The sequence below is a fragment of the Pinus tabuliformis genome, chromosome 7 (assembly GCF_031772625.1).
Source record: "Pinus tabuliformis cultivar Carrire ecotype Pingquan chromosome 7, CPIR1, whole genome shotgun sequence".
NCBI classification, from domain to species: Eukaryota; Viridiplantae; Streptophyta; class Pinopsida; order Pinales; family Pinaceae; genus Pinus; species Pinus tabuliformis.
The window spans coordinates 737,303,596-737,328,859 of NC_142293.1; the positions used below are offsets into that span (position 1 = coordinate 737,303,596).

Sequence of the window (25,264 nt, forward strand, 5' to 3'; positions counted from 1 at the left end):
AAATGTAGTTACTTATATATTTATCTTTTCTTTCTTTTCATATTTCATTGTAGAGACATTGTGTACCATTCATCCTTTTTTTCTTCCCTACTTTTTATCATTCGTCTATTTTTACCTTTACACTTTAAAATTGTAGGTGATTCAATGCACTTACATTTTGTCTTTCCATCTTCTTTTCTTGGATTATATTCATCACCAACACCATCATCTATTTTACCACATTTTTCACTTTATTCGAATCTAGTAATGGGTGTAAATACCAATAAGTGGGGCTCATTTCCCCAAATAATGTCCTTTTACTAGTGCTTATAACCTTCCTACCTTATCGTTTCTACATTGTAACTGTTAGCGCTTGAAATTCCACCTCAGGCTGAGAGAGGTAAACCTCAAGGCAACATCAAACCATTCAGCCCCGTAGCTAGCCCTACGGGGCAGGAGAAGACTCTCTCCGGTCAGTCTCGGTAGATCTTCAATTGATGAGATGACCAAACGGGTAACACTGATATTAGGCTAGTAAACTGATTAGAAAGATTGATTTTGGGGTTTTTTAATTAAATAACGGGGTTTTTCTGGGCTGCATGGGCAAAATCACAGCTTGAAACAGAGAAATATAATGAACAACACAGATTATCGACTGAGGCAAGGTAGGCAAGAAATTTAGCATAAAATCTAGAGTTTAAATGGGATGGCAAGACTGGTGAGGAGCTGACAAGGGCATAGGAGATGAATCCTTGTCAAACAGAGGAAAACATTAAACATGAACAAACTTATAGGCAGAGCATGGCAGGCATGAATTCTTACCTAAACACTTCATTTGTTCAGTTAGAAATGATCATGTAATGAAATGAAACATAACAGATTACATATGAAACAAGAGAAAAACTTATGCTAAATTATCATACCACAGGAATCTCAGAAGTCAGAGCTGTGAAATTTCATTAAAAATCCCTCTGTCAAAGACTGTACAATGGAGCTCAGTTCTCCTTCAGCACTCAGAATTTTCTTCTAACTCCCGCCCTTACAAATGATTTTTTTTATACATTAAAAAAAAATTGTAAAGCAAAAACAAATCGACCCCCCAAGACCAGGGATTTGTTTTTCAATGTTAATAAATAAAACTAAAAAAAAAAAAAACACTCAGCGCTTCTGAAGAGGGAAAGGCGCATCCTTCTATTTGATAACTGATGAAGTGGCATTCCAGGTGTCAATCCTATTGCTAAAAATAAACATAGGCAACCGAAATCTGTTTCAAGTTTGTAGATATGATGTGTAACAACATTCAAAATTCTTGGTTTCGGTAGTTTAATGAACTTCGTGGACCAGTCAGCGTCAAAAACTCCATCCGGCGCAACGAGGAGTGGTTTTACTTTCTGAAGCTCAACGATTTCAGCTGCGTACCGCTCGGCACTGATGTTGTTTCCAACGCCACTTCCGGACAGCTCATTTCCTAATTGCCATGCCTGTATCTTGTAACCATGATCAACTAGATAAAATCACGAGCATTGCTTGAATCCCAGGGTCCCGTAGCAGCGCTGGGTGTCAATTGCTTTCCATTCAGTGCGTTTCAATCCAAAAGCCACAGATGTCCTTAATCCCACAAAATCGCCAAAGGATCCCAACGTGATCTGGATCTTGGCATTGTGAAAGCCGTAGGTCAATATGCTCAACCATTTGTTGCCTTGTCATATGGTTAAGCCATCCAACGCAAAAACTCACGGGCTATGTGTTTTCTTGCAAAAACTGAAAAACTGAGATGTCACGGAGGAGGGGTGGAGTCTCCACATCTGAGAGATCAACATCTGACATACCCTTTGTTAATTCATCAACAGAAAATGGTATGCTTGTATCATCATCCAGCAGAAATGTATTGGTTGAGGCATTTTGAGTACTCCTTGTCATCATCATCTTCATGCTTGCAAAAACCTCACGGGATACACTCTGTGTACCATATTTGTCATCCCAATACATAGTGCTTATCCGATAAAGTTGTTGAACAGTTAGCACAGGGCAAATATCCTGCATTATTTCATCCAGAGTCTTCTTTGCTTTCTGATGTATTACCAGGAATCCAACAGCTTGCCTGATGTACCTTAATTCATCCCAGGATGTCCCTGCATATTTCTCTGAAGCCTCGCATATCCATTGTTCTAGTTCTGCAAGTCCGGATTTTATATATTCACCGTTACTAAAAGAACAGCACTCCCGTCGCAGCAACAGGTATGCCAATGACTGCTCAAAACTTGTTGGGTAGCTCCAATCATGTTTGGTGAACGCGATCCTTTACTCACACTTGCTCGTGACATTCTTGGTGCTTGAATGCAAAGGCTCAGTAGCGGGCCTATATCCTTCTTCACATTCTCTCGGAGTATACCATAGATTTTTTCTAGATAAGTCGTGACTTATTGTTTGAAGAGTATGGCTGGATACTTTGCTTCCACTTGCTGTATTCCCTCATGTGCACCAAAGGTCCCACCAGTTCCTAATGAGCCATGATTTGAGGGTGATTTTAACCCTTGTGTCATCCTCCCAATAAGAGTGACTGATCCAGGGTAACGACGTTGAGGTGTTGTAGAAACCCCACTTGGTTTTAAGTTGCGTTGAAGTAAGAAAATCAATGTTGAAGTATTTGAAAGCCAATATGACAAGGCATCATTATCATCCTTTTCCTCAATAATTAAGCCAATAGTTTGAATGATGTGGTCAAATATTGGTGTTATCTCAGCCTCAAAAGCATGCCAGTGAAGAAGGCATTTATATATGATACAGGCTGCAACAGGCTTATCATTGTTGAAACCTACATCTTGTATTACACACTTAACAAGAGCTCGTTGATTTTCCTGTTGCCTCTCAATGGAAAACCTTGATTGTAGCTTCGTATCTGACAAAGAATTACTCCTTACTTTAACGATTTGAGAATCAATAGGTGAATCAAACATAGATTGCTGACTCCCTTGAGAAACCTGCTGAGCTTCTGGAGTCTTCTGCAAAATCATAGGTGTTGCATGGTTTGTCAGGCCATTAGTTGGAGAGACAACTAAAGCTTGCTGTCGTAGAACTTGATTCTCAGACTCCAAGTTTGATAGTTTTTCTTCCAGCCTATGCACTGTCTCCTGAAGTTGAGCAATATTTGATTCAACTTCTTTTACTTTCCTCTGTCTTTCATCAGTTTCATTTTTGAGATATCACCAATTCTCTGTGTGTGTCTGCAACTTTTTTCTCAAGTGATTCCACTGAAATCTTAAGAGACTGATTTTCTCTTGTCAAATCCTGGATTTTCACATAGCTCTCTTCCAAGGCTGAGCTTTGATTGGTAGCAAGATCAAGTTTATTTCGGAGTACCAGATTTGCCTCTTTCTCTTTCAATGCAAATGCTTTAGCTGCATCTGATTCAAGTTGCATTTTTTCCAAAGCATTCTGGAGCTTCCTAATTTCCAAACTCTTGGATTCTTCAGCATCAGCCTGAATTGAATTGTTAGAAACCACATAATACTGGTCAACTGTCTTGAGCCATCCCAGATCATCATGGGTGTGGGAAACGAGATGAACATTAAACTTCCCTGCACTGGCCCTTCTGTGTGGTAGTAATCAATTGGCAGAAATTTACATAGAGGGAGATTGAGCTCAAAGCATATAGTGCCAATGGCAAGCCAATTCCATTGCAAAACTGTGCATGGAGCCACGAATGTTAGTGTAAAATCAGATTCGATTGCCTTGAGGAATCCACCTCCTTATATACATTGCTGAAGGCTAGGCAACAAACCCACAGGCATGTGCTTGTCAAGAGATTAAAGTATGCCTTTCATTCCAGCGATTCCTTTGCTAAGTAACCAGATCTGAGCAACCAAATGTATGGAGAGCTGTATAACCAAATGACAACTGAAGACAACTTCTAGACCAGATCAAACAAATGGACATGATTGCTGATGATGTTTTGTTTTCTTTTGTTTGTGCTTTTGCAGAGATAGGAGCTGAGGAAGCTGCTGCCTTTTGAAGAGCTGGAGAATTAAATTACACAACACATTTAATGATTTCTTCTTCAAAACAGGGTTTTGAAGAAGAATCAATCTCTGACATGAGACGGAGTCTAACATCGGCTCCACTTGGGATGGCAGCTGCCGCTCCGTGGAGGTGCCAAGAACCGCAGAACTTTGGGAGAGCAGACAGTGCCTCCACCCATTGGGCAATGGAGTCATCATCAACACAACTCTTGACTTATTTTCAAACTGAAACTGAACTCAAACAATCTTCAATCAAACTAAAACAAGATGCTACCCTTATGGCTGCTTATTTATTTACAAAACTACCCTACTTTGCTGTACAAACACTAGATCAGGTAATACTAAAATGCCAAATTAACCATTCAAGTAAACCTGAAAATGATGCCGGTTGAGAAAGCTGCCACGAAGTCACAGATGCAGTTGTTGGCAGCCCTTCATGCACGTACTGACCCTGGTCACGGAAAATACAGCCTGATCTATCAATCAAACTGAAAAATGTGTCAATGTATGCCGCAATAGGATCACGGAAGCCGGACTCTGTTGGCTGCCCCAACTCTGCAACACATACTTCCAGCTGCACATTGTCAATTTAAACGACTGTAGGCAATTCTATGATATCTTTTTTCGAATGAGGAAGGATTTCCAAGAACTTTTTAGGGTCTTGGAAATCATATGACTGAATTTGCTCATCGAGACACTGAATCTCCTTTTCGATTCTTTCAACAATTAACTCATACAATTTAGTTTTGAAGACCTTAAGAGATTTCGAGCATTGAAGCAAGGCACTGAAAACATCTTCATCAAATTCAGTATCTGCTAACTTCTTTCTTATTTCTTCTACAGCTTCACACAGGGTAGGGTTTGCCACATACCCTTCCATTGCATGAATGGATCAGCGAGCGTTGGAATGTCTGGATCGAGTTGGAGTCACCAGGTGAATGGTTCAGCCTGCATAAGTGTCTGACTGCTGTCCACCTTCAACATCGGATCTGCACCTTGATTGCATGTACTGGGACAAGACAATCAACAAATTGAATGTTCTCCATCAACATCAGATCTGCACCTTGATTGCATTAACTGGGACAAGACAATCAATAAATTGAATGTTCTCCCCAGTATGGTCGCCAGTATGTTAGCACTTGAAATTTCACCTCAGGCTGAGAAAGGTAAACCTCAAGGCAACATCAAACCATTCAGCCCCGTAGCTAGCCCTACGGGGTAGGAGAAGGCTCTCTCCGGTCAGTCTCAGTAGATCTTCAATTGATGAGATGACCAAATGGGTAACACTGATATTAGGCTAGTAAACTGATTAGAAAGATTGATTTTGGGGTTTTTTAATTAAATAACGGGGTTTTTCTGGGCTGCATGGGCAAAATCACAGCTTGAAACAGAGAAATATAATGAACAACACAGGTTATCGACTGAGGCAAGGTAGGCAAGAAATTTAGCATAAAATCTAGAGTTTAAATGGGATGGCAAGACTGGTGAGGAGCTGACAAGGGCATAGGAGATGAATCCTTGTCAAACAGAGGAAAACATTAAACATGAACAAACTTATAGGCAGAGCATGGCAGGCATGAATTCTTACCTAAACACTTCATTTGTTCAGTTAGAAATGATCATGTAATGAAATGAAACATAACAGATTACATATGAAACAAGAGAAAAACTTATGCTAAATTATCATACCACAGGAATCTCAGAAGTCAGAGCTGTGAAATTTCATTAAAAATCCCTCTGTCAAAGACTGTACAATGGAGCTCAGTTCTCCTTCAGCACTCAGAATTTTCTTCTAACTCCCGCCCTTACAAATGATTTTTTTTATACATTAAAAAAAATCTGTAAAGCAAAAACAAATCGACCCCCCAAGACCAGGGATTTGTTTTTCAATGTTAATAAATAAAACTAAAAAAAAAACAAACACTCAGCGCTTCTGAAGAGGGAAAGGCGCATCCTTCTATTTGATAACTGATGAAGTGGCATTCCAGGTGTCAATCCTATTGCTAAAAATAAACATAGGCAACCGAAATCTGTTTCAAGTTTGTAGATATGATGTGTAACAACATTAAAAATTCTTGGTTCCGTTAGTTTAATGAACTTCGTGGACCAGTCAGCGTCAAAAACTCCATCCGGCGCAGCGAGGAGTGGTTTTACTTTCTGAAGCTCAACGATTTCAGTTGCGTACTGCTCGGCACTGATGTTGTTTCCAACGCCACTTCCGGACAGCTCATTTCCTAATTTCCATGCCTGTATCTTGTAACCATGATCAACTGGATAAAATCACGAGCATTGCTTGAATCCCAGGGTCCCGTAGCAGTGCTGGGTGTCAATTGCTTTCCATTCAGTGCGTTTCAATCCAAAAGCCACAGATGTCCGTAATCCCACAAAATCGCCAAAGGATCCCAACGTGATCTGGATCTTGGCATTGTGAAAGTCGTAGGTCAATATGCTCAACCATTTGTTGCCTTGTCATATCGTTAAGCCATCCGACGCAAAAACTCACGGGCTATGTGTTTTCTTGCAAAAACTGAAAAGCTGAGATGTCACGGAGGAGGGGTGGAGTCTCCACATCTGAGAGATCAACATCTGACATACCCTTTGTTAATTCATCAACAGAAAATGGTATGCTTGTATCATCATCCAGCAGAAATGTATTGGTTGAGGCATTTTGAGTACTCCTTGTCATCATCATCTTCATGCTTGCAAAAACCTCACGGGATACACTCTGTGTACCATATTTGTCATCCCAATACATAGTGCTTATCCGATAAAGCTGTTGAACAGTTAGCACAGGGAAAATATCCTGCATTATTTCATCCAGAGTCTTCTTTGCTTTCTGATGTATTACCAGGAATCCAACAGCTTTCCTGATGTACCTTAATTCATCCCAAGATGTCCCTGCATATTGCTCTGAAGCCTCGCATATCCATTGTTCTAGTTCTGCAAGTCTGGATTTTATATATTCACCGTTTCTAAAAGAACAGCACTCCCGTCGCAGCAACAGGTATGCCAATGACTACTCAAAACTTGTTGGGTAGCTCCAATCATGTTTGGTGAACGCGATCCTTTACTCACACTTGCTCGTGACATTCTTGGTGCTTGAATGCAAAGGCTCAGTAGCGGGCCTATATCCTTCTTCACATTCTCTCGGAGTATACCATAGATTTTTTCTAGATAAGTCGTGACTTATTGTTTGAAGAGTATGGCTGGATACTTTGCTTCCACTTGTTGTATTCCCTCATGTGCACCAAAGGTCCCACCAGTTCCTAATGAACCATGATTTGAGGGTGATTTTAACCCTTGTGTCATCCTCCCAATAAGAGTGACTGATCCAGGGTAACGACGTTGAGTTGTTGTAGAAACCCCACTTGGTTTTAAGTTGCGTTGAAGTAAGAAAATCAATGTTGAAGTATTTGAAAGCCAATATGACAAGGCATCATTATCATCCTTTTCCTCAATAATTAAGCCAATAGTTTGAATGATGTGGTCAAATATTGGTGTTATCTCAGCCTCAAAAGCATGCCAGTGAAGAAGGCCTTTATATATGATACAGGCTGCAACAGGCTTATCATTGTTGAAACCTACATCTTGTATTACACACTTAACAAGAGCTCGTTGATTTTCCTGTTGCCTCTCAATGGAAAACCTTGATTGTAGCTTCGTATCTGACAGAGAATTACTCCTTACTTTAACGATTTGAGAATCAATAGGTGAATCAAACATAGATTGTTGACTCCCTTGAGAAACCTGCTGAGCTTCTGGAGTCTTCTGCAAAATCATAGGTGTTGCATGGTTTGTCAGGCCATTAGTTGGAGAGACAACTAAAGCTTGCTGTCGTAGAACTTGATTCTCAGACTCCAAGTTTGATAGTTTTTCTTCCAGCCTATGCACTGTCTCCTGAAATTGAGCAATATTTGATTCAACTTCTTTTACTTTCCTCTGTCTTTCATCAGTTTCATTTTTGAGATATCACCAATTCTCTGTGTGTGTCTGCAACTTTTTTCTCAAGTGATTCCACTGAAATCTTAAGAGACTGATTTTCTCTTGTCAAATCCTGGATTTTCACATAGCTCTCTTCCAAGGCTGAGCTTTGATTGGTAGCAAGTTCAAGTTTATTTCGGAGTACCAGATTTGCCTCTTTCTCTTTCAATACAAATGCTTTAGCTGCATCTGATTCAAGTTGCATTTTTTCCAAAGCATTCTGGAGCTTCCTAATTTCCAAACTCTTGGATTCTTCAGCATCAGCCTGAATTGAATTGTTAGAAACCACATAATACTGGTCAACTGTCTTGAGCCATCCCAGATCATCATGGGTGTGGGAAACGAGATGAACATTAAACTTCCCTGCACTGGCCCTTCTGTGTGGTAGTAATCAATTGGCAGAGATTTACATAGAGGGAGATTGAGCTCAAAGCATATAGTGCCAATGGTAAGCCAATTCCATTGCAAAACTGTGCATGGAGCCACGAATGTTAGTGTAAAATCAGATTCGATTGCCTTGAGGAATCCACCTCCTTATATACATTGTTGAAGGCTAGGCAACAAACCCACAGGCATGTGCTTGTCAAGAGATTAAAGTATGCCTTTCATTCCAGCGATTCCTTTGCTAAGTAACCAAATCTGAGCAACCAAATGTATGGAGAGTTGTATAACCAAATGACAACTGAAGACAACTTCTAGACCAGATCAAACAAATGGACATGATTGCTGATGATGTTTTGTTTTCTTTTGTTTGTGCTTTTGCAGAGATAGGAGCTGAGGAAGCTGCTGCCTTTTGAAGAGCTGGAGAATTAAATTACACAACACATTTAATGATTTCTTCTTCAAAACAGGGTTTTGAAGAAGAATCAATCTCTGACATGAGACGGAGTCTAACAGTAACCACTACCTCAATGAACTAAACTAATTCTTACCACTAAAGAATATCCTCATTATATTTTTTTATTTACTCCAACTGTTTAGTTTCTACAGTCATCGTTATCTTCGCATTACTCCACTTCAACTTTAATCTCTTACTTCAACTTTTACAATTCCATCAAGTAGTATCTTTTCTTTCATCTACTCATATTTTTTCCTTTTCCTCCATATTTAGCTTCATATCAAAATATTTCACACACAAAACATTATGAAAATCAAGAATTACCATTTGTGTTTCTTTCAATATGACATTCATTCTATCATCACCTTGTTTTGACTCCATTACTCCAAAACCACTCTCTTATATACCATCATCCTCGATTATTACCCCACCCACTATTTCAATGTCACCAATGGAATGCATGACTGAGACATGAATATACTCAATGATGACAGTGGATTCAACTCTTACAAATCCAACTAGTTGCATATGTCTCCACTTGTAAGGGTTGTTGCAATTTTACTAATTCCAGAATTGGTGCTTGACTGATATTCTTCTTTAACGTTTCAAAGATCCTCTATTGACCCTTTCCCCACTAGAAACTCTTTCCACTTGTTTTTATGGCATGAAGTGGTGCTACTACTACTAAAAACGAGGCTATGAATTTCCTCAAGTACTATGCTAGCCCAACCAAACTCCTAACCTCATAAAAACTAGTAGGCACCTACCATTTCATGATGGCATTCATCTTGGAAGGATCTATGTTTAGCTCTTCTCCACCTATAAGATACCCATATACACCAAATATTGTTGTGCAAACTCACACTTCTTGATATTTTCTAGTATTTGGTGCTTCTTTAATGTCTCCAACACCTATGTCAAATGTAAACGTGCTCCTCCTAGGTAGCACTATATACTAGTATATCATCCAAATAGGTAATGGAATGAATATATAAAGGGTGAAATATATTATTCATTAACCTCATAAATTTAGTTGGTGCATTGCATAGGTCAAATGGGATGACTAACCGCTCATATAAAGCTTTCCTAGTTTTGAAGGTAGTTTTCCAGGTATCATTTCTCTAACTCAAACCTAGTGATATCAAGAATTTAACTCCATATTGGTGAAGTACTTTTCTTATTGAAAATATTCCAAATAATCATCTATCCTGGGCACAGGTACCTATTCTTAAATTTGATTTTGTTCAACACCCTATAATCTAGACACATTAGCTAATTATATTCCTTCTTTTGCACAATGATGATGGGTGACCCTCATGTTGATGTACCAAGTTGAATGACACCATGTTCCAACAACTACAATAACTTTTTCCTCACCTCACTTACTTTTATGATAGACTATTTGTACATCCCAATTATTGACAATGGGGAGTTCAACAATAGCTAGATCTTGTGCTCCACTTCCCTCTTGGGTGGTAACCCCTTAGTCTCTCAGAACACATCCCTGTATTCCTATAAAAGCTCTTCCAACTGTCGTCTATGTTTCTTAGTACACCCATAAAATTTCTCCTCTGATCTTATTGACTCTTCTATAGAATAATTCTCTCTTTAAAATATTAAAAAATACTTCTTACTAGAATTGATTAGTTTCTTGGCTTGTTTGGCACTTATTGGAAAAAAATTGACTTACCTTTGTGCACAATGATGGTGTAAAATTTTCCATCCTTTATGAGAGAGTATTGGTTGGATCTTCAGATGAAATTTGTATCACACATATACATAAAGGGAATTCCAAATATCATTCCACATACATCAAGGAGAACTGCATATAGTTCTAATTTAGCAATAAAATCAACATTGATAGAAAATCTAATTTTGCACTAATTTTCTAGCTTTATATCTACATCCTTATTTACCCATGCCAATGGATATGGGCTTATATTATCATGGAGTCCCAATCCCAATTTTTTTACCATATTTGTTGTAATGATATTTCCTATGATCCAGAGTCAAAAGGAGCATCAATCATTATCTTTTTGACCTATATCTTGATGTGGAAGAGTTTGAGAAATTCTTACTCTTCCTATTATTGAAGGCTACTCCAATTAACCTCCTTCTTCACTAACACGTAGAAAATCTTCTCATCCGCATCTAAAATACTTTCAACTCCATTTCTCAAATCTGTGGACATGAGATTATTCTTTGTCTTATTTTTTTTTGTTCTTCAAGTTAAGCTTTGGATGCAATATCTAAAACTTCTCCTTGATATGACCATCAATATTACAGTGGTCGTAGTGGTTGTTGGGGTTTTTTAACATGTGTTTTGTGACTTCATTTTTTATGTTTTCCCTCTTTCCACTTCTTCTTCTTCCCCTTCTTAGAAGTGTATTGGTGATCCTTTTTCTTCAATCCACTTCATGTTAAAGTATGAAACTGTGGTCAAATTCTACTTTGGACAACTCATTTGATGGATATTATGATTTCATTTAATTCCTCTTTTTGAGAGGACAAAAATTGACCTAAATATCACTCAAAAAAGATAAGAGAAAGTGTACTTAAGAATAAAATCCCACATGTGCATATTTGATAAGGTCGACCTTCAAGAAAAGTGGACACCTTTGAATGGCTATAAATACAAGTCACCTCTAACGCATTTGTATATCATCATGAGACACTCTTCTATCTTGGTTTTTCTCTTGCACGGGTCTAAGGCTCATCCATAGAGAAACAGGCTTGCTCGAAAGTGAAATTGCAAGGTCTGGAGCTCACATTTCTATTTTAGGGTTTTGGGCCTCAGTTGCAGACACATGAAAGAGAGATATTGACTAAAATTTCTCATTATTAAGCTCATCCATGTGACCAAAACATCTTAGTCACACGCACAAATTTTCCTCTGTGCGACCGACATCTAGGGTTTTATAATCTCAGTTGCAGACTACAATCGCTCGCTTGTAGGCTCCAGAGAGTGATTAGAAGCTTCCCAGTCACACACATGACTCCTTCTCCATGTGACCAGGACCTAAATGATGTAATTTCATTTTTCTGAATATTTCTCTCAGTGACCATAGTGTTCAGCAGTTGACCACAGACAATGAGAGTTCATTATAGGCTTCAGAATCAAGATTTTGAGTATAAGCATTGTTGGGTTCATTTCATGATTGTTGTAGTTTCTTTTCATGAATAGTTGTATGAATGAATATATGATCATTGTGCTCTATTTTGTTGAATCATTTTATGACAATTTTGATAAGTAGAATAATTTGAAAGGGTTTTCCCCATAGTGGATTTTTCCCTAGTCTCCAACCAATCATGGTGTCTCTATGTGTGAATAATTTTCTTCTATTCTTCCTTTATGTTCCACTGCATTAATGATGATGACATTATTATTTCTATATAATTGCATATGTTGATGAATAATGATGTAAATATGAATAATGTTATGATGTTATGGGGTAAACTTAATGTGTTAATGAAGAAATGCGATTATCAAAGCAAAGAATGTTATAAACCTAAGAAAAATTAGCATGGAATTAGATTTGGACTAAAGAAAAGTCATGGATAATATCCTTATTATGACATTGTTGATGGATGCAAGAAGAGGATGGTGGAGACCTAAAATAATTCTAGTGTTTGAAGAAAACCTTAGGGAACTTTCCTATTAGGGTTTGATGGATATTATGGGGTTAGGGTTTGGGAGAAACCCTAGTTTATGGAAAAGACTTGAGATATGCAATCTAGAAACCCTAACATGGTCAATGTGAATATGTTCAAGAACTTGTGTTGAATTTTACAAATCCCTAGATGAGATAGTCTCTATTAGGCCTAGTTGTTGATAGAGTTGGTTGAAATATTGAAGGAAACATTGTTATATGGATAGTGGACAGTGATAGCTCTTGAAGGTTGACTCAAGAGGGAGATAATCACCTCTCATTGAAGATAAGTACTTTCCAACATATGATGCTCCTTTATATATTTACTTTTGACTGATAGATCTAATTATTTTTATTATTATTACTTATGCTTCATGTATGTATATTTGAGTATTTGGATGCTTCTAACCTCCTGATGAGTTGAGATAAGTGGATCCCTCTTGAGGATCATGGCTAGTGCAGGAAGAGAAAAGTAGCATTGGAAAAGGTAAAGAGGCACCTGATGAAAAGGTTGAAAAGTACTACAAGTTGTCTATGTAAAATAAGAAGGTGCACAGGTATTTGAGTACTACAAGATATTCATGGTATATTGTTTCAATGCTATGTTTTAGCTGCAATATTGATGACAAGGTAAGCCCTAAGGTATGATGAAAATATTGATGTCATGATGTAATAGTGAAGTAGTTGATGCTAAAATGATATGACCATGATGAATATGTGATATAGTTTGACTTTATGATCTAACAGATCTGTTGATGCATTATAGACAGGTTGATGACTAAAGTGGATTCCCATTAAGAGGGGGAATCTCTCCATAATATCCTTCTATTATCATTTACATTATATGTATATTTTTTACTGTTAAAATAATATTTATTGACATGAATAAGCAAAGATATGACATTGTTGATCTGCAGCAAAGTTTTAATCTGAGAAGAGAGAGTTTTCTCTCACTCTAAGCCTCGGTCGCATGGAAGCGATCTTACATGTGCAACTGTAGCCTTTCATCCCAATAAAAGTAAGGTCAAGGGTGTGACTATAGTCTCCCAACTACACAGAAGAAGGCCTATGGATATGGTTATGTTTGTAGGAAATAAAAATGAAGTTTTGTGCATGAAATCAGATGTTCACCTGAAGGATATCAGTCCTACAGACATGAAGTAGACAACATAAAGTTCTATGAGTAGTGGATTTTGAATGTTTACTATAATATGAATATGTATACTGAGTGTGTGTTTTCAGGTGACCGGGATATGCATATAGATATGTCATTATGATTTAACCATTGAAGTTTGTGCTACAAAAGTTTGACTAGGTTTGGTTGATTGATATAGATGAGTAGTGTTTGGATTTTTTACATGATAATGACTTAGAACTTTGACTTGATGATTGAGATATGTTCTGAACTATAGATCTCACAAAGATAGAAAATTTAGGATTTGACCTGATGACTAATGATTTTATTTGACGACTGATGATTTGCCTTGATAAAAATGTTATATAGGCATAGTGACTTTCAGTGACTAATATTGGTATTCAATAATGGTTTTGTTATAGCCTCTTTGTTCTTAGCACAATGGTTGAAGTATTGACAATTTTGATTCAGTGTGAAGTAATCTCACAATAATTGAATGGAACATATTCTTAGTATATGCATTTGCATCTAGTGACATATTATGATCATGAGGACGACTTGATGAATATTGATTTGATAATTAAATGACAAATTTTTGCCATGATAATAGATGAATTCATGAATTGATGAGAGCTCTACCTAGTCTAAAGAATATGATACTGTGATATTGATGATTTTGATATTAGTTCTGATTTGGCATCTAAAATTTGATAAGTTAACTTATTTGATTCGATTATATGTGAGACTGAAATGTCGGCTTGGTAAAGTGTTATGTTTACAAAGAGAATTATATGAATCAATCTTCCCGATCTTGATGTGTCTGCATTGAAAGTTAGTTGGTGAAGATAGGATTATGTGTTGATCGAAACCTCTACTTTATAAGTGTTCCAAGATATGATTTGATTTTCGTTTTTGGTTTTATATGCTGGCATTCCACTATTGACATGTAACAAGCCTCTGATGATGTACGTAAGAGGGAGATGGCTTATGAATCTTGAAATAATGAATCATGGTATGATGAATCAATTTCTGAAATTGGGAAAAGAAAATCCATTTTGCGAAGCTATTAGAGAATTGTTGGAAATTGGAAATGTAAATCATTGGACACTCTGATTGAATTACAAGAAGCTATTGTTGAACCTGACTTGGAAATTGATAGTTGATTGAAGCATTGATGTTTCGTTTGAACACCCATCCACATATGTTGATAATAGATCCTGAACAAGTTCATGATTGAGCCGCTTCATACACATTGAGATGTCGTTGAGCACCCTTTGAGATATTTGCATGTAATGAACAATTTTTTGGAGTAAGAAATTATTCTTATTATATGTGACTGCATGGGTGTAATTATGATGTTTGGTATTATTATTTATGAGCGCATCTGGGTGTTGCCTTAGTATGATATCTACCATGATATGAGAGACTAAGGTTGAGTACGAGGTTTGTAGCATGGCTAGATATGAAGCAGGATGAAGAATCTTTTTGGAGAGATGTTTGAGAAAGTTCTAGATATGAAATTATGATGACAAAGAGTGGAAACTGATTGGCATAGAATCCCATTTATATCTAGGACTAAGATACCTTCATATATTGAGACAATGTGCAATATGAGACAAAATTAGGCTTGTGGTTGGCACCTCCTTGAGAGGGAGGATGATTATGGTATCCCTTTCGTGATATATATATTTTTGTTCTAATATGATATTTGATTTGATGTCCAGTATGAATAGGACACAACTGTTATTGAGACATGATGATTACTAGATATGAGCACGATGATATGTTTATGATCTACAAAGAGCAAGACTGATCGAGAACACTGATCCAGCCCTTCCCCCCGATCTGAGCTCCCAGGGTGTGGAATTAAGATGGAGGGATCTTGGGGTTGAGGAATATTTGGATAATAGGGTAATATATTTTTCTCCCCTATATATTATCCATAGGGTTGGAGATGTCGCTCCCCTATCTTGGTCTTTGTAGAGTATACCCCAGTTAGCACCATACCCACAAGCTAGGCTTGTTGGGAATACCACTCCCCATCTGGCCAATGGGTTGAGAGTGTACTTGGGAGTATACAACCCAAGTTGATTATGATGTGGGTGTTCTACCACATGAATATTGAGGTTCATTGTTGGGAAGATCGGTAGGAAATAGAATGGGTTGAGTAGTAGCTCACCTATATCACCTATTGGTCGATATGGGGTCATAGATGTTTAGATCCCCCATGAGATTCTAGGTTGATATATGATTCCTAGTGTGGTTCCAGGTTGAGATGTGCTTCCTGATGATATTCTCTTTGATGATGATGCAGGTCATAAATTTAGCTCCCCACTAATGTTGCTCAGGTGGTAGCATTGGGCTCCCCACTAACAGAGATTCTGGGTGGTAGCAGTGGCTTCCCAATGGAGAAAGGGTGGTAGGTTGAGCTCCCCTTTGATGTCAAAATTCTTCTTCTTTTAGATTCAAGAATATTCAACATATGAGAAGGGACAATCAAGACATAATAAAGAACAAGAAAGAGATGAATTGAGATGATCAATGACAATACGTGATGATGAGATACTCGAGACTGGATATGATTTGTTGATAGGATACTCATGACATGATGGAGTTGGAATTCTCCCTTGTTGAGAGGTAGTGTTAAAATATGAAACTGTGGTCAAATTCCACTTTGGACATCTCATTTGATGGATATGATTATTGTATTGAATTCCACTTTTCGAGAGGACCAAAATTTACCTAAAGATCACTCAAAAATGATAAGAGAAAGTGTACTTATGAATAAAATCCCACATGTGCATATTTGATAATGTCGGCCCTAAAGAAAAGTGGACACCCTTGAAAGGCTATAAATTCAAGTGACATATACCTCATTTGGACATCATTATGAGACACTCTTCTATCTTTGTTTTTGGCTCACACAAGTTTGAGGCTCATCCATGGATGAATAGGTTCACTCAAAAGTGAAATTACATCGTTTGAAGCTCACATTTTTGTTTTAGGGTTTTTAGTCTCAATCATATGCACAAGACAAAGATATTTTGACCTACATTCACTTACTACCAGGCTCATCCATGTAACCAAAGAATCCTACTTGCACACACAACTCATCCTCTGTGCGACCAGCATCTAGGGTTTTAGAATCTTAGTTGCAAATTGTAGTCGCTTGCTTGTAGGCTCTAGAGAGCAATTGGAAGCTTCCCAATCACAAGCATGACTCCTCCTCCATACAACCGAGACCTAAATGATGGAATTTAATTTCCTTGAATATTTTTCTCAATGACCGCAATGTTTGGCAGTTGACTGTAGATAGCGACATTTTATTACAGGCTTCAGAATCAAGATTTTGAGTATAAGCATTATTGGGTTCATTTCATGGATGTTGTAGTTTCTTTTGATGAATAGTTATATGAATGAAGATATGGATCATTGTACTCTCTTTTGTTGAATCATGCGATGACAATATAAGAAGAAGAAGAATTTGAAAGGGTTTCCCCATAGTGGGTTTTCCCTAGTCTCCGACCAATCCTGGTGTCTCTATGTGTGAATGCTTTTCTTCTATTGTTCCTTTATGTTCTGTTGCATTGATGATGATGATATTGTTCTTTCTATATAGTTGCATATGTTGTTGAATAATGATGTAAATATGAATAATGTTATGATGTTATGGGGTGAAATTAATGTGTTAATGAATAAATGCAATTATCAAAGCAAAGAAGAATATATCCCTAAGAAAAATTAGCACTTCATTTCCTTTCTTCATGCCTATGTTCTCTAGGTATTGTTCTACACACAAGCCTTGTCAATCGATCTTGGCATAAACAACATCACTTTATTTTACATATGGTTGTGTAGTCCCTCGAGATACTTAACGAGTAGATATGGGTTATTTGGGGAGATATTCAACATTATGGCCATCTTTATAAACTTTATGGTGTACTCTTGTGCACTCTACCCCTACTTCTGCCTAAAGCAGTTGCACTAGATCCACTAGTATTTTACATACCCATACAGTAAAATTGTGACTTTATGATTATTTCAAAGTCCTCCCACTTAGTAACTAGAGGATCTCCCTCCAACCTCAAGGTATCCATATGGATTTCCCACTAGGTCAGGGCGTGACCCTCTAATTTCAATTGTGCAAATGAAATATTCTATTCCTCCTCTATATAATGAACACTAAAATAAAATTGTACTTATTGTAACCAGTGATTTAGCTTCAGAGCATTGATCTTACCTTAGTATGCCTTGTTATCAACCTTCACTTCCATTTTTAACATGGACTATGAATGTTAACGAAACTCTAATTCAATTGATCTCTTTCAAGTCCTTTGTTTGGTTGGTTCTCTATTTCTTCTAGATCTCTTGATCTCCCCTTTGATATGTCCTCTTCATTACAATCCCCATATTATCTAAATATACCAAGCTTATTTCTCAAGTGCATAAACTCTTCTTATGTGCTCTCTCACTATTTGTCATGGCTACTATGGTCATTTATGGAATAAGTTTACCTAAAAAGAATGGAACATGTTTTCCCCCTAGTGGCATGATATAACATAGATTACTAGCCTAGTAGTGATTAGGTTTGATTTCAAATCTTAACCATAGTTATAATATGGACTCTTCTAGATTTTTCTTCATCATAATCACATGGTTAGACCATTTTCCATGAGTTATGGGAGTTGAGGTGACATCCTCTCAAATTATGGTGGTGAAAACAGGAAAGTCAACTTCCAAGTAGCATAAATTTTGTACGTGGACTCTGATTGAGGAAATTTTTGATTTGTTGGAAAGGTCCTTGTGTGTAGAATAGGAAAATAATATATTGTGCTTAGATGCTAAATTTCTACCCCCCGAAAAAATCCATTTGATTCCTCAAAATGCTCCTAAAAGGTTCCAGACCCCAATTTTCCAAATTTGGTCCTGCCGATAAAAATGGACCTATGGCATGATTCCTCCCCTTTTTCCACTTCAGAAGCATCGAGATGGATGAGAAAAAGTATAATGATCTAACTCGGATCATATTCTCATTTATTTTTCTCGTCGTGTTGAGTTTTTCTCTCCAGGTTAGTAGCTAGATTAGGATATAATGTCCTAATGTATAGACTATGTTTTTCTATTGGAATTATCTTCTTTTTATGTTTGGATACTACAAAATTTTAGTTTTTGCATTGGTCTAGTTTCTCAAGTTGCAGACCAGGGAAAATTAGAACATGTTAAATTGTATTATTTTGATGATTTAATAGAAATTCACTTTACAAAAAGAAGAAAATGAAGCTCTATTTTTCTAGATTCGAAACTCATTTCATTGACCAATATTAGCATAGTCGAGTCCAACTAGATGAAAAGTGTAGTGGACAATATTGTTGGAGAAATAGGCAAATGTAAAAAAGGACTAGGGAAGGACATAATGGCTAAGATGATAGATTCAAGGCTCAAGAGGAATTTTCCGACACTATAAACAAAACCAGCCTAACATTCAAAATTTTAGTTTGATGTGGATAAGAATCATAAACAACAAAAATAAAAAATAAAAATAACAAAGAGTACAAAATCACAAAATTCACCAAAAAGATTAAATTTTAGCTTGGAAAAGGACCATCACCACTATTGCACCTAGAAACATCATCATCTTCCACTAACTCTTTACTTACATAATTGGAGAAAGGTAAAATTAAACTATTTTATGCACTGACCCATTGACTTTCCTTTGCATATGGATCGAGATATTGGCTAAGATGGAGTTACCCAGCTCTTATATTCCAATTAACCCTACCCAAAGATGTCAATTTTAATATATTTTGTTTGGATTCAAACCATGCAGGATCCTAATTGGAGAATGGATGAGAGGTAGAGAATATCCATCAATGATAAAGTAGGGAATCTCTATCAATGAAAAGATTATCAAATCCAAATTGACTTTCTTGTTGTATTATTTTCATTATTACAACCAACCCATCTCCATTGTTGGTATTTTTACTAAAATGAAATGCAAAGATAAAGAGGATGACTCTATAAGAATCCCAAAACACTCCTACTCCTAAGGGTCTTGAGTTTCACTTACATGCCCCATGAAAGTTAAACTTGGTGAGCTAAGGGGAGGACAAGAATATATTCCCCTAGATGAAGTTTTTGGATAAGGTTTAAGCAGAGTAGACTATGAATACATCGCTCGAGCTTCCATGTTGAGAAAATTATCCTCATTATCTTGTTTTCCTTCTCCAACCATAAAACAATTGTAATGGATTCATGAAATTTGGTTTGGTTGAAGTTCCAAACACCTTCTTTACTTGTCTGAATATGCCCTCATTATACTTTTTCCATGTTTTTTTTTTAAAGGGAGGGGCTAGTTCCCAAGAGAAGCGGAATGGGACCCTCTTTTATTACATTCATATTTTTGTCAGACGCGCTGACAACCATCACATCATACATTACATTTGCAATGGATCACATCGAACATTCACCATGGAACCAGCATACAGTGGCAGCAGGGGGAATCGAACGCAGTCGGGGAGCGAGACAGCCGACAACCCCGACCGCCAGATCATGCACGCATTCATTATACTTTTTCCATGTTATCTAAAACAAAGGACCAAAAAAATAAATTCGAAATTTTAATTAAAATCTAATTTATGTATAATTTAGATTTCCAATTTTCAAGAGTTTTAAGAATATCATTATTGTATTCATCATATTATACCCACAAATATATATATATATATATATATATATATATATATATATATATATATATATATATATATATATATATATATATATATATATCTTTTAACCCATCACACATCTACACTAAATATTAGTTATTCAATCTAATAGGAAAACACAATTATATAATGCATAAATATTAATATAAATGTCTCTTTACCTTATTAATATAAAGGTTAATGATGTGTTTCCTAATTGCTACTTAAAAAAATAACAAAGGAAAATGTGATTATACCATCTAAATGTTTTCTTTCACCTTATTAATATAAACACACTACTTGTTTAACTGTAATATAAAATTTCTTAATTCGCGAAAACCAATACGTTTAATTTTAAAAAAATTCGCACGGTGAAAGCCAATATTTTATTTAATTATTTTATTATGTTATAAAATATATATTAAATTATTATGTCTATCTATATTTTTGAACATTTACGTCCATTCTTTGTATTTTTTTAAATATAACGAATCAATAAATATAAAAATTCACATTAAATAAATAATTATTTTTTATAAGAGCTAATAAATTTAAATGAAATGTAATTAATTAATTCGTAAATTGAAGTTAAGCAAGTTACGTAAGGCTGAGCTTTCATAGTCGCTAGGGTTTCCTCAGTTTTTGCTGCTCCACAATCATGATCCGCATATTCGGCGCTCAGAAGTTGGAGCTGTGATAATCCGCGTATTCGGGGAGAATCCACATATCCAATTGTGATATCTCGTGTATTCAGCCAAGGTACTCGCATACCCAGCCCATATAGCTGATTTTAGTCGCATAACTGAGAAGAACTTGCATATCACGCGATATAACTCACATATATCGCGCTCCTAGTTCATTTAATTTGGCCTAAACCTGCGAACCTACCGAAAGGATCAAATTTTCTATATATGGAGGACACATGGTTTCGTTTATGGATTGGAGCGTCTCATAGCGCTTGGCCTTTACCGGGAATAGACTCTCAGCTTTCCTTACCGTCGCATTTCCATTGCTCAGCTCGTCCTATGCCAGACAGCGTTCTTCGGACCATCTCTGGTGCTACAGATAGTATGTTCAACCCGAGTTCAAATCCCACAGCTCTGAGTAAAAGCACAACTCTGAGTAAAAGCAGTGGAGGATGTGTAGGCATTGGTATAGTTATATCAGGGCTCACCGTATGTACCATCCAAGTCGTATGGACATTAATGTTGGGTTGTGTTATATTCTTTCCACGTAGTTAATAGGGGGTTTGAAGGGCACCCGTAACCCCACTTTATGGGGTCCGGGGCAGTGCCCCGGAAAATTTTGGTTTTGGACCATATGTTAGGTTGGGCGGACCCACCTATGGTTTTGTGCATGATTTTCGCACATGTTTTTTGGACGCGATGGTTTTTGGTCCATGGTATTGGACACGATGGTTTTCGGTCCATGGTATTGGATGCTTCGGCATGTATAAATATGTATTGTAACATTGAAAGGAAAATAATGAAAAATCAAGCTGGTAGTCCCGGTTTTGGGATCCAGAGAAAAATCTCTGTGCATATGTGTTTTATGGGTTATGATCTCGCATTGTTTATTTTCTTTGTTTAAGAATTTGTATGCAGGTAATTTCTGTACAGGGTTAAAACCTACATTTGGTATCAGAGCTTTTTTGGCTTCAAGGGGACGCTTTTGTTGCTGAGGGGTTTCGCTCGGGCCTGTGGTAGACCCTGTTCAGTGGGAGATCTGCGAGATCGATTCTGGTGGTGAAAGAAGATGGCGAGCAGTGGAAAGATAGAGATTGAGAAGTTCAATGGTCAAAATTTTGAGTTGTGGAAACTCAAGATGGAGGATCTGTTGGTGGATAAAGATCAGTGGATCGCGGTAGATCCGGGTACTAAACCATCGGGAGTGACTGATGAAGAATGGAAGAAGTTGGATCGAAAGGCAAAGAGCACAATACGATTGTGTGTCTCGTATTCAGTATTGCTGAATGTATCAGGGGAAGCTACGGCAAAGGCTTTGTGGGTCAAGTTAGGGACTTTGTACCAATCTAAGTCTCTGGTGAATAAACTGTTCCTGCGGAAAAAGCTGTATAACCTGAGGATGAAAGATGGAGACTCGGTGATAGAGCATCTGAATGCGTTTAATACTGTGGTAAGTCAGTTATTATCTGTTGATATTAAAATTTCAGATGAAGATAAGTGCGTCAGTCTGTTGTGTTCTCTACCAGATTCGTGGGATAGTCTGGTTATTGCAATAGATAGCAATGCAACTGCTTTGCAGTTTGATGAAATAGTCTCAGCCTTGCTGACGGAGGAGATGAGACAGAAAAATATGGACAACCAGAATGGTGATGCCTTGTCTGTACAAGGACGGTCCCAGAACAGAAACAAAAATAAGTCATCGAGTGGGAGATCTAAATCACCAGGAAAACCTACAAAGGTGGTGTGCTGGAAATGCGGAAAGGAAGGGCACTTCAGAAGGGATTGTAAATCTAAAGCTCTTGATAAAGGAAAGGGATATGATGATTCTCCTTCTGCAGAGGCGAAAACCACCTCAGATGAAGGTGGGGATGTGTACTTGGCTTCTTCAAGTACACATGTAGATCATGAGGCATGGTTGATTGACTCAAGTGCATCCTTTCACTTCACTCCCCATAGAGAGTGGTTCTGCGAGTATGAGAAATACGATGGTGGTGATGTCTTCTTAGGAGATGATAGGAAGGCTAAAATCATTGGTCGGGGAAAAGTAAAGTTGAAGTTGCAAGGTGGAAGGGTTAGAACACTTCCGGGTGTTCTACATATTCCTGCATTGGCCAGAAATCTGATTTCTGTAAGCAAGTTGGATGATGCAGGTGTAAAGACGGTGTTTGAGAAAGATACCTGCAAGATGGTTCAAGGAGCACTGATATTAATGCGGGGAGTTCGGATTGGAACTCTGTAAAAGCTGCAAGGTAGCACTGTTGTTGATGGGTGCAATAGTTCTATGGTTCCTGAAAATGGAGTAGAGAATGTAGTGGTCTCTGGAGAGAAGACCATGTTGTGGCATCAAAGGCTTGGACATATTGGAGAGAAGGGCCTTCGAATACTTCATGGTAAAGTTATGGTAGAAGGTATGAATAATAGCTCTCTGGATTTTGATTTCTGTGAAAATTGTGTATATGGGAAGCAGAATCGGGTGAGTTTCCCCTCTGGTGGTAAGAGGACGAAACAGATATTAGAGCTTGTGCACAGTGATGTGTTTGGACCTGTGAAGGTTCCATCACTGGGTAAGTCTGTGTACTATGTATCATTCATAGATGACTTCTCAAGGAATACATGGATATATTTCCTTAAGAAGAAATCTGAAGTCTTTGACAGGTTTAAAGAATTTAAGGCTCTGGTGGAAAATCAGACAGAGAAGAAGATAAAGGTGTTGAGGACAGATAATGGTGGAGAATTTTGCAGCAAGGAATTTGAAGAATTCTGTAAGAAGTGTGGTATAGCACGGCAGAAGACTACTCCATATACACCTCAACAAAATGGAGTCGCAGAAAGAATGAACAAGACGTTGATGGAAAGGGCAAGAAGCATGCTCAGTGGTGCTGGGTTAGAACAGGAATTCTGGGCAGAGGCGGTGGATACTGCATGTTACCTGGTCAACAGGTTACCTTCATCAGTGTTGGAGGATAAGACTCCACAAGAAGTATGGACTGGTAAGAAACCCTCTCTTTCACATCTGAGGGTATTTGGATGTGATGCATATGTACATGTTCCAAAGGAGAAACGTACCAAGTTGGATAGTAAATCTGAAAAGTGCATCTTTATTGGGTATAAGGATGATTTAAAGGGTTATAAGCTTTGGAACCCAGTCACACGGAAGGTTGTGTACAGCCGAGATGTGGTGTTTAGAGAGGTAAAAGATGTTATTCAACATGAAGTCCAACCAAAGGAACCTGAGAAGATAGAGTTTGAGCCAAAGGAGGAAGAATCAGACTCTACAGCAGAGGAGGAATCAGAAGATGAAGAGCCACAAACTCCGGCTGTGAGAAGATCAGTTCGAGAAAGAAGGCAACCAAAAAGGTATAGTCCATCTGCTTTTGCTTTGTCTGTTACTGATGATGATCCCAAAACTGTGAAGGAAGCAGTGGATTCAGAGGATGGAAAATTCTGGAAAGAGGCCATGGTTGATGAAATGGCATCTTTGCACAAAAATGAGGCTTGGGATCTGGTGGAGTTACCGGTTGGAAGGAAACCCATTGGCAGCAAATGGGTGTTCAAGAAGAAGACAAATGCGGAAGGAAAGGTGGAGAAATACAAAGCTCGGTTGGTAGCAAAAGGTTATTCCCAGGTGCCGGGAATTGATTTTGGTGATATTTTTTCTCTTTTTGCCAAGGTAACTTCTATTAGATTACTTTTATCTGTTGTTGCTGCTTTTGATTTTGAGGTAGAACAGATGGATGTGAAGACAGCATTTCTTCACAGGGATTTGGAAGAGGAAATCTACATGAAGCAACCTGAAGGCTTTGCGGTGAAGGGTAAGAAAGAACTGGTATGCAAGTTAAAGAAGTCTCTGTATGGGTTAAAACAGTCACCAAGGATGTGGTATCAGAAATTTGATACATTTATATGGGGACTTGGCTTCACCAGAACCAAAGCAGATCATTGTGTGTATTTTAAATTAATTGGTGATCGTGTTATTTATCTGGTCTTGTATGTGGATGATATGTTGCTGGTTGGAAATGACAAAGAAATTATCCAAGATTTGAAGACCCAATTGTCCTCCAAATTCGACATGAAAGATCTTGGTGCTGCAAACTATATTTTGGGCATGGAAATTAAAAGAGATCGGTCAAAGAGGAAGCTCTGGTTAAACCAGAGGAAGTATGTCGAGACAATACTCCAGAGGTTTAATATGCAAGATAGTAAACCGGTGAAGGTTCCTATTCCTGTAGGTGTGAGGTTATCTGCTGAACAGTGTCCCAAGACATAAGA

At 37.5% G+C, this 25,264-nt stretch overlaps 2 pseudogenes; both read right to left on the reverse strand.

The window, feature by feature from the left end:
- Positions 1-1,719: 1,719 nt before the first annotated feature.
- Positions 1,720-6,471, reverse strand: LOC149249634 (myosin-15 pseudogene; annotated as a pseudogene).
- Positions 6,472-6,504: 33 nt separating this feature from the next.
- LOC149249635 (myosin-15 pseudogene) lies at positions 6,505-21,078 on the reverse strand (annotated as a pseudogene).
- Positions 21,079-25,264: the final 4,186 nt, after the last annotated feature.